The following is a 10030-nucleotide window of genomic DNA, read 5'->3' as shown; positions in this document are numbered from 1 at the left end:
TTTGAAGGCCCATATTCTGTGATAAAAAAAACTGAAAACAGGTCAAATTTGACCCGAGGACAACGTGAGGGTTAACCATTGACAAACTCACAGTGGAATCCACTGTTTCCTCTTCAAGGAACGCAGAAGAGGAAAAAGCTAATTAAACTTTTTAAATCATTTCAAGTCCAGTTCTTCTGAAATCTTCCAGCGGAAACACAATTATAAAAGTTGAACCGTTTCGAACCAACAAAAACTTTGCGAAGCGCGCAACTCCGTGATAACTTATTGTTCTAATCTCGCTGAGGAGGTTTCGGTAATTGAAGAGTCTTTAAGAGAGATCTGCTGCACCAGCCTGAATCATTTTTTAATTAGTGGAAATCTTCTCGTTGTTTTAGCTGATGGTTTGCTAAGTTGCTTTTGTTTGAGAGCGTTTCTTAATTGCTAAGCGATTTGTGTTATCATTAAGAAGGTAATGACACTTAAAAAAGTCTTCAGAACATGGGAAGGTCGTCCGCTGCTCCCTCGCTAGTTAAAGAACTTCTCCTCCGAAAAACAGGATGTGAACAGTAAAGATCTCTTGGGCTGAAGTGCCCACGAGGACCAAAAATATAATTAGTCATACATAATATGGAAAGAAGAGGAAACTGTTGTTAAAGGACAACAGCAGACAGTGATGCTGTAGCTTCTTCTTCAAGAGAATTACAAAGGTGTTGGTTTGGTTGCCTAGAATACAACGTCTTACACTGACGTCTGTGGACAGAATAACAGGGACACTCTTTCTGGAAAGATGGCGACAATGCTCTAGTGCTGTGAACAACATAAATAAAATCCACTGCTTTTCCATTGGCTGAAATGTCAAAGAGAGATATCTTAAAACCTGGAGAATTGGAACACGTTCTCACTCCCATCTCGTAACACAAGGACGCTTTGTCATTGTTATTGATGCTAAAAAACACTCCTTTAGCATCAATAACACACGCTTGGTTGTCTCCTTTAGCATCAATAACACACGCTTGGTTGTCTCCTTTAGCATCAATAACACACGCTTGGTTGTCTCCTTTAGCGTCATATAACCACGCTTGGTTGTCTCCTTTAGCATCATATAACACGCTTGGTCGTCTCCTTTAGCGTCTTATAACACGCTTGGTTGTCTCCTTTAGCATCAATAACACACGCTTGGTTGTCTCCTTTAGCGTCATATAACACGCTTGGTTGTCTCCTTTAGCGTCATAACACGCTTGGTTGTCTTCTTTATGTCAGCAGCTGGTGTCTCTTAGCGTAATAACACGCTTGGTTGTCTCCTTTAGCGTCATAACACGCTTGTTTGTCTTCTTTAGCGTCATATACACGCTTGGTTGCTTCTTTAGTGTCATATAACACGCTTGGTTTTTCTCCTTTAGTCGTCATACACGCTTGGTTTTCTTTCTTTAGCGTCATATACACCGCTTGGTTGTCTTCTTTAGTGTCATATAACATGCTTGGTTGTCTCCTTTAGCGTCATATATCACCGCTTGGGTCGTCCCTTTAGCGTCATATAACACGCTTGGTCGTCTCTTTAGCTCATATAACACGCTGGTTGTCTCCTTTAGTGTCATGAACACGCTTGGTTGTCTCCTTTAGTGTCATGTACACGCTTGGTTGTCTCCTTTAGCTCTTTATACCACGCTTGGTTGTCCTTTTAGCGTCATATAACACGCTTGGTCGTCTCCTTTAGCGTCATATAACACGCTTGGTCGTCTCCTTTAGCGTCATATAACACGCTTGAGTTGTCTCCTTTAACGTCATATTACACGCTTGTTCTCTCCTTTCGTCATATAACACGCTTGGTCGTCTCCTTAGCGTCATATAACACGCTTGGTCGTCTCCTTTAGCGTCATATAACACCTTGGTCGTCTCCTTTAGCGTCATATACACCTTGGTCGTATCCTTTAGCATCATACAACACGCTTGGTCGTCTCCTTTAGCATCATACACACGCTTGGTTGTCTCCTTTAGCGTCATATAAAACGCTTGGTTGTCTCCTTAGCGCATATAACATGCTTGGTTTCTCCTTTAGCGTCATATCATCGCGCTTGGTCGTCTCCTTTAGCGCATATAACACGCTGGTTGTCTCCTTAGTGTCATATAACACGCTTGGTTGTCTCCTTGCCTCATATAACGCCTGGTTGTCTCCTTTAGTGTCATGTAACACGCTTGGTTGTCTCCTTTAGTGTCATGTACACGCTTGGTTGTCTTCTTTTAGTGTCATATAACATGCTTGGTTGTCCCTTTAGCGTCATAACAGCTTGGTCGTCTCCTTTAGCGTCATATAACACTGTGGTTGTCTCCTTTAGCATCAACAACACGCTTGGTCTCTCCTTTAGTTCATATACACCACTTGGTTATCTCCTTTAGCGTCATATAACATGCTTGGTTGTCTCTTTAGCGTCATATAACACGCTTGTTGTCTCTAGCGTCACTACATGCTTGGTCGTCTCCTTTAGCGTCATAAACACGCTGGTTGTCTCCTTTAGCGTCATATAACACGCTTGGTTGTTCCTTTAGCTCATAACACGCTTTGTTGTCTTCTTTAGTGTCATATAACATGCTTGGTTGTCTCCTTTAGCGTCATAACACGCTTGGTTGTCTTCTTTAGCGTCATATAACACGCTTGGTTGTCTTCTTTAGTGTCATATAACACGCTTGGTTGTCTCCTTTAGCGTCATAACACGCTTGGTTGTCTTCTTTAGCGTCATATAACACGCTTGGTTGTCTTCTTTAGCGTCATATAACATGCTTGGTTGTCTCCTTTAGCGTCATATATCACGCGCTTGGTGGTCTCCTTTAGCGTCATATAACACGCTTGGTTGTCTCCATTTAAGGAGTATATGTGATTATGGAATATCTAGTACAGCGCTGGATGAAACACCTCCATCCACAGGGCTCCGTGGATCAGCCACTCACAGGCGAGATGAACTCCCAGAATGCAGCGCTGACCCCCGCGCGTAGCTCCAATTAGCATAATTGCATTTCTAAGTGGTCAAGTTGGCGGTGCGAGAGCAGCAATGGAGCCGTCAAATGAGCCGTGCAGCGTTCAAAGACGGCTCTAGGAATTTATCAGGGAACCAGAAGAAAACCGGCTGCGGGGCAGGAAATGGGACAAACTGCTGTAAAATGCATGAGACACTGAAGCATTTCAACCTCTGATGATCGCTTTGATTCAGTCTCCCAACGACACACAAGCAGTCGCACATTTTTGTATTCCCGACTTGTTTTATTCAAATATTTGTTCTTGTATTTTATTCATAGTATTATTATTTCATGCATATTGTATGTATGTATATTGTATCCTAGTATTTCATTTATATTTATATTCTGAGCTGTGTGACTGATTTTGATGCTGTAACACTATAATTTCCCATTTTATTGAGATCAATAAATATCTATTTCTTTCTTTCTACTATTTTATATCATTCTACTGTTTTATATATGTGTATAGTTGCTCTCAGGACTGTGCACCACATTGTTTTTCTGCCCTACTTACATTTTATATTTTTATATGTTGTGGTGGCACTGTAAAGGTTTTGCTTAAATCTCGTTGCACAGATACTGCACTTGTGTAATAAATGCACATGTAAAAAGAACCTATTAATGTATATGAGCTATGCTAATGTCAGCTCGTATCTATCATAAGACAGATGGCTGAGTGAATACTAATCGTAATCTATCATATCCATCTATCATCATCTATCTATTTTCTATCGTTTCTATCTACTCTTATCTATCTATCTGGATATCTATCTTCGGACTGATGGGGGAGGGACGGCTGTCGGTTTAATACTGCGATGAAGCTCCAGTGAAATGGCAGCGTGTGTGTGGGTGTGTGTGTGTGTGTGTGTGTGTGTGTGTGTGTGTGTGTGTGTGTGTGTGGTGTGTGTGTGTGTGTTGTGGTGTGGTGTGTGTGTGTGGGGGGGGGGGGGGGGTCACACTGACCTGTGGTTAAATATATAATCCCATTATTTCCGGATTTATCGCGCTGACAGACGTAAAATCTAAATCTAATTTAATATGAATATAAATATCCTTCAAGAAGAATTAAAGTCAAAACTGAGAGATGTTGGTCTCTAATACTGTGATCTGAAGTCTCTTTATATAGACCTTAGTCGGGCTACTACTGTATCTGAAGTCTCTTTATATAGACCTTAGTGGTCCCAATACTGTATCTGAAGTCTCTTTCTATTAGACCGTATAGTCATGGGTCCCTAATAATGTCGTTCGACCAGTCTTTTATATACGACTAGTGGTCCCTATATACTGGTACTGGGTCTCTTTATATAGACCTTATGGTCCCTAATACTTGTATGCAAGTCTCTTTAATAGACCTTTAGTGGTTCCCTAATACTGGATCGAACGGCTGCTTTATATAGACCTTGATTGGTCCCTAATATGTTTGAACGTCTTCTTTTATATAGACCTTAGTGTGGTCCCCTTAATACGTATCTGAGTCTCTTGTATATAGACCTTAGTGGATCCCTAATACTGATACTGAAGTCTCTTTTATATAAGACCTTAGGGTCCCTAATACTGTATCTGAAGTCTCTTTATTAGACCTTATGGTCTTGTTTTCTAATATGTATTGGAGTTCTTTTATATCGACCTTAGTGGTCCCTAAGTATCTCAGTCTTAGTATACCTGTGCAAGTATGAGGCTCTTTATATAGACCTTCTATGGTCCCTAATACTGTATCTGAAGTTCTTTAATATAGACCTTAGTGGTCCCTAATCTGTATCTGAGTCTCTATTTATATAGACCTTAGTTGGCCCTAATTACTGTATCGTGAAGGTCTCTTATATTAGACCTTAGTGGTCCTACTATCTGTAGCGAAGTCTCTTTTTATGACCTTAGTGGTTCCCAATACTGTAGCTGAAGTCTCTTTTATATAGACCTTAGTGGTCCCTAATACTGTATCTGAAGTGCCGTTATGAAGACGATGAGTAATTCATTTCCTTTAATATTGTAATTTCTCTTTTATTATTTCATATTCCAGCTGCTGGGTTTCAGAGATGTTCGGTTACTCAAAGGTATCAACACGACACTGTCATCAACATGTCAATAATGCAGCACCGTGTGTGTGTGTGTGTGCGTATGCGTGCGTGTGTGTGTATGTTTGTATGTCTGTGTGTGTGTGTGTGTGTGTGTCTGTATGTCTCTTTGTGTGTTTTCATGTCTGTGTGTGTGTGTGTGTGTGTGTGTGTTTGTGTCCGTGTGTGTCTGTGTGTGTCAACAACCACACATCACCCACACACCAGCCACACATACACACAGATCATAACAAACAAACATACATACACCATGACAGACCACACAACACCACACCAGAGCGACATACACACCAACACACACACAGACATAACAAAAACACGAACACCACAACACAACGCACAACGGACGACCAACAAGCACACACCACACACGCACACACTGGACACAACACACTACACACACACAACCACCCGCACACGGACACATTGAAAACACCACAAATAGACATACAGACTACACACACACAACACACACATGCCAATAGGACAAACATACACCAACCCAAACCGCAATGACGCACACAAACCCACACCCGCAGCTGTGCTCAATTAGTTACATGTGTGAATGACAGATGTCGTGTTGATGACCTTTGAGTGAACCGAATACACTCTTGAAACCAGCAGCATGAATTGAATATAAAAGGAACATTCAAATTAATAGAAATTAAATTACACATCATAACGTCTCTCATAACGGTCACTTCGATACGTATTAGGGACACACAAGGTACTATATAAAAGAGACTTTCATGTACAGTATTGGGACCACTAAGGTCATAACAAAGAGACTTCGCTACAGTATTCAGGACCACTAAGGTCTAATAAGAGCCTTCACGATACAGTATTAGGTCGACCACGTAAGTCTCATATAAAAAGAACTTTCAGATACAGTATTAGGGACCACAAAAATAAGGTCTATATAAGAAACTCAGATACAGTTTAGGACCACTAGAAGGTCTATATAAAAGACTTCAGCTACATATTAGGTCCCACTAAGGCTGATATAAAGACATATCAGCAGATACAGTTTAGGGACCCCACTAAGGCCTGATATAAAAAGAGGACTTCGAATAAGTATTAGGACCATAAGGTCTATATAAGAGACCTTCTGAATACAGTAATTAGGGACCCCTAAGGCTGTATATAAACAGAACTATATCAGTTTAGGACCATAGGTCTATTAGAGGACCTCAAAATAAGGCATAAGGTCCTATATAAAAGAAGAACTTTTCAAAATATTAGGACACACAGGGTATACTAAAGACCAGATATTAGGGACCACATACGGTCCTATATAAAGAGACTTCAGCAATCCAAGTATTAGGGACCACAATAAGGTCTATATACAAGAGACTTCAGCATACGTATTAGGGACCAACTAAGTATCTAATCAAGAGACTTCATCTAACAGTATTAGGGAACACTAATGTCTATATAAAAGATAGCCTTCCAGAGCTACAGTTTAGGGAACCCGACAAATAATTGTCTATATCAAGAGACTGTCAGATACGTATTATGGAACCACAAAATAAGTCTATATATAAAAAGAGACTTCAGAAATCAGTATTAGATGACCACTAAGGTCTAAGTACAGAGACTTCAGAATACAGATATTGAGAGACCAAACACTCTCTTCAGATTTTGACCATTTTAATTTCTTCTTGAGGGATCTTTTATTCATATATTAAATTAGATTAGATTTTAAAAATAACGTCCCCTGTCACAAGCGCGAATGCAATCGGAAATAATGAATAAGGAGGGGTTATAATCTTTAACGCACAGTTCATGTGACCCCCCCCCCCCCACCCACCCACCCCCCCCACCCGCCCCCCCCCCCCCACCCCCGCCCAAAAAAAAGAACCCCCCCCCCCACACAAAAACAGACGGACCAACCCAACCAACACGACACACCACACACACACACACACAACACCACACACCACACACCAACACCAGAACACGACACACAACACACAACCCCCACCACACACACACACACAACACCACCCACTCTGTCGCAAAAACGGCTGTGCAAAACTCTGGTGGCCTGCTGGCGTACCATAATCACGGAGCGTCTCCGCAGTATTAAAAAAATCAAAACAAACGACAACCGCCTCCCCTCCCCATCAGTTCCGAAGTGTGAATATATATCCAGAAATAGCAGAATTATATAGAAAAATTATAACATCAGAAATAAGATACGATGGTAGATAGATGGATAGAATATGATTATCGATAGATAGATAGACTATATAAGAAAGATGATAGATAGATGTAGTCTTTTTATTGATTTGTCATTATACACACAAGGTGCAGGTAATCTTGCAAAAAAAAACAAAGAAAAAAACAGCACTTTTTAAAAAGCACAAACCTATTCAGTGCCCCCTGAACACACACCACACCTAATAAAAATATAAAATTAAGTAGGGGGGCAGAAAAAACAATGTGGTGGTTGCACAAGGGCAGTCCCCCTAGAGAGCAAACTATCCATATATAACAGTAAGAATGATAAAACATAGATAGAAAGAAAAAGAAATAGATATTTATTGATTCAATAAATTGGGAAATCATAAGTGTGACAAAACAAAACAACAACACAAAACCAGGCTCCAAATTCGTCAACAGCTAGAATATAAATATAAAATGAATTGCTAGGATATATCAACATACATGAACATATGCATGAAATACGGTATAACTATGATAAAAATACAGAAACAAAATATTTGAATAAAACAAGATTCGGAGAAACAAAAAAATAATCTGCGACTCGGCTTTGTGTGCGTTGGGAGACTGATCAAAGAAGCGATCATCAGAGGTTGAAATGCATATCAGTGTCTCACAAATATGCATTTTAAAACAAATTAACAGCAGTTTGTCACAATTTTTTTTTCCCTTTTTTCCTTCCTTTTTCCTGCCCCGCAGGGAAGGACATTTCCTGTGCCGCCGCAGAGTGAAGGATTCCGGTTTTCTCCTTTCCCCTTTTTCTTCCTTTTTACCTTTTCTTCTGGTTTCCTCCCTGATAAATTCCTAGAGAGGCCGTCTTTGAAACGCTGAAAAAAATGGGCCCCCTTCTTATGCACGTCTCCATTTGACGGCTCCATTGCTGCTCTCTCTCTCAGCAAACTCACTTCTCATGCTCCATTGCTTTGCTGCTTTGCTCTCCCGCGCAAAGACCTTGCTCTCTTGCTCTCCAATTGCTATTTTGCTTTGCTGCTCTCCTCCTGCTCCGTCATTGCCTGCTTGTACTGCTACTCTGCTGTACCGTTGCTGCTCTCCTGTTGCTGCTGTGCTCTCCATTGCTGCTACCTCTCTCCCTGCTCTCCTCGCAACATTGCTTGCTCCTCCTCCCTTCTGTCTCTCGCAAACCGCCGGGAGGGAGGCGCAACACTTTGACACCACTTAGAAATGCAATTCTGCCTCCTGGGAAGCTACGCCAGGGGTCAGCGCTGGCTTGCATATTCTGGGGAGTTCAATCCCACTCGCCTGTGAGAGTGGCTGATCCACGGAGCCCCCCTGGGTATGGAGGTGTTTCAATTCACACCATCATCAATCATCCAGCGCGTATAGAATATTCCATAATCACATATACCCTTAAAATGGAGACAAGACCAACAAGCGTGTTATAATGACGCTAAGGGAGACCACCAAGCCGGATATAGTGACGCTAAAGGAGACACCAGCATGTTATATAATTACGCTATAAAGAAGACACCCAAGCATGTTTATATGACGCTGCCAGCTAAAGAATACCACCCAGCGTTTAAATAATGACGCTACAAAAAAGGAGACAACCAACCAAGCGTGTTATATGACACTACAGACTACAAACCAAAAGCGTGTTAGATGACGCCTAAAGAAGACAAAACCACGCGTGGTCATGACGCTAAACAAAAAAGGAATACACCCAAGCATATTTATAAATATGAATGACAAACTACGAAGACAACAAAAAGCGTGTTATGAACGCTAAAGTAGACAACCAAGCGTTTATAACCTAAAGGAGGCAACCCCTAGCTTGTTATAGATGACGCTCGATCTGGGGTAAAAGGGAGAAGGGACCAAAAGCAATTTTTTGACGCTACGGAGACAAAAAAAAACCAAAGCGTGTTAATATGACGCTAAAGGAGACAAAACCCCACGCATGTTATAAAAATGACGCTAAAGGGAGCTAACCAACTTTATATTAAACTAAAGGAGACGGACCAAGCCGTGTTGTTTTGATGCTAGAAGGAGACAAACCCAAGCGTGTTTAATAAATGACGCAAAAGGGAGACGACCAAGCGTGTTTATGATGGACTCTAAAGGAGACACAAGGCATGTTCTAAATTTACACTAAAAGAAGACCAACCAAGCCCGTGGTACAATGACACTAAAGGAGACAACCAAGCGGTTACATGACACTAAAAGGAGAACAACCAAGCGTGTTAAATGATGCTAAACAAGGAGACAAAAACCAAAGCGTGTTATATGACACTAAAGGAGACAAACCAAGCGTGTTATAATGACGCTAAAGGAGACGACCAAGCGCGCGTGCAGAAATATAAGAAACGCTAAAGGGCTAAAAAAGGAGACACCAAGCATGTTAGATGCGCTAAAGGGACACCAACAGCGTGTGTTATATGATGACGCTAAAGAGACACCAAGCGTGTTGTTATGATGCTAAAAAAGGAAGACTACCAAGCGTGTTGTGCATATGAATGCTAAAGGATTACGACCCACAAGCGTGTTTATAAAAAATGAACGCTTAAAGTACTAAAGGGAAAAACGACCAAAGCGTGTTTATATTGACGCTAAAAGGAGACGACCAAGCGGTGTTATATGAACGCAAATGAAACGGAATAAAACGGAAGCGTGTTATAAAAAAATGACGCTAATTAAAGGAGCACAGGACCAACACAAAGCGTTGTACATATGACGTTAAAATAAATTAAAAGAGACAATCAACACAGCAAAGCGTGTTAGAA

The 10030-nt window shown here is 41.0% G+C and overlaps 1 long non-coding RNA gene across 1 annotated transcript in view; it reads right to left on the bottom strand.

Annotated features, from left to right (window-relative positions):
• Positions 1–10030, bottom strand: part of LOC116686524 (uncharacterized) — a 16878-nt gene that overhangs the window by 2544 nt on the left and 4304 nt on the right. Inside the window, exon 2 of the long non-coding RNA XR_004331283.1 lies at positions 3737–3742. This is a non-coding gene — a long non-coding RNA (uncharacterized LOC116686524). The remainder of the gene's footprint in view (positions 1–3736; positions 3743–10030) is intronic.

This window comes from Etheostoma spectabile, unplaced genomic scaffold (genome assembly GCF_008692095.1).
Source record: "Etheostoma spectabile isolate EspeVRDwgs_2016 unplaced genomic scaffold, UIUC_Espe_1.0 scaffold383, whole genome shotgun sequence".
Classification (NCBI taxonomy): Eukaryota; Metazoa; Chordata; class Actinopteri; order Perciformes; family Percidae; genus Etheostoma; species Etheostoma spectabile.
This window is presented reverse-complemented; position numbering and strand designations above follow the sequence as displayed.